The sequence below is a fragment of the Octodon degus genome, unplaced genomic scaffold (genome assembly GCF_000260255.1).
Source record: "Octodon degus isolate 3935 unplaced genomic scaffold, OctDeg1.0 scaffold00205, whole genome shotgun sequence".
Lineage (NCBI taxonomy): Eukaryota > Metazoa > Chordata > Mammalia > Rodentia > Octodontidae > Octodon > Octodon degus.
This window is the reverse complement of record NW_004524781.1, coordinates 585,279-586,608: the sequence shown is the minus strand read 5'-3', so window position 1 is coordinate 586,608 and position 1,330 is coordinate 585,279.

Below are 1,330 nucleotides of genomic sequence, written 5' to 3'. Positions count from 1 at the left end.
AGGAAGCTGAAAACAGGAGAATTACTAGAGTCCAGTTTATGTAGTGAGACTCCATAGTCCTGTACTAAATGGGGGGACAGAAAGGCCGCACAGAGAAGTCTTTTAAACCTGTAAACTCGTGTTCCCAAAGTATGAGCAGACGACGGACACAGAGGAGACAAAAGATCAATTAGCCCACAGAAGCCCATTTGCTCTTACTGATAACAAAGAAATGTTAATCTAGAAATAAAATGTCTCTATGATCAAATTTTAAAAAGATGAGCAGGTAACAAGAACTAAAGCTAGCAAGCCCAAGATAGAACAGTTTTCTATCCTGTACAGCCTTCTCTGAGGGTGGCAATCTGCAGCTTCTATGAAACCTGTGTTCCGTGGAAGTGGGCACATTTGTGTCAGTGTGGCCACTGCTTGGATACCTCGTCCACAAGATGTCCAAAATGTCCAAAAGTCAAAAACCCCGAGGCTCTGTGTCAAAACATAGCTAAGGACTTAATGCTGTAGCATCAACAAAGCAGGACTTTCACAGACGAGAAGCTGGACTTTCAGGCCAGGGACACCTGCTGGACACTTAGTGCGAGGGTGCTAGTGGCACGCGGGAAGGTGAGCAAGAGGCACGAAGGTGAGAGCCTACGGCCCCAGGGTCGTCTGGCCCGGATGCTGCCACCTTCTTCGCAGGCCAGGGCGACTCGCATTCAGTGCACCTCCAAGAGACACGGACAGCAAGGGGAAGCAAGCGCGCTGCATCGCCCCTAGTTAGGTCCCGCACGACGCTTCAGGGCCAGCCGCAGCCAGGTCCTCCTACCCGGCCTGCACCATGTCCTAACCTGCCCGTTTCCTTAGGAGCACTTACATCCTGCAGCTTATTAAGTCTACTACTTAAGGAAAGACTCTGAAATCTAGAAAAATATTGTTCACTGCCTTGGTCAAACCATGGCTACTTAAGGTTAAATAGCTACTATAAACTGCAGTCTGTCTACAAAAACAAATGCTAGCGTCCAAGCTTGCCCCGTGCTGTGAAAAGCAAGGTGCACCGTGTAACGAAGGGCGTGACTACTGAAATAGGAGAAACCCACTGGTGAAGAGCTACTGCAGCCCTGGAGCAGACCCGGCACCACGGGGAGCTGGTCAGCAAGAAAGCCATGCTTCGGTCTCACTCAGTCATGGCGCACGGAGACAATTCTTACTTTTACCTGAGGCCTGAGGAAGGATGAAAGTGGGGGCTCTGGACTGGGGACATAGCTCAGTGGCTTAAGTGCCTGCCTGGCAAGCACAGGGATCCAAGTTTGATCCCTGGTACCCCCCTCTCCACAAACACACAAAAGTGTGGGTTCTC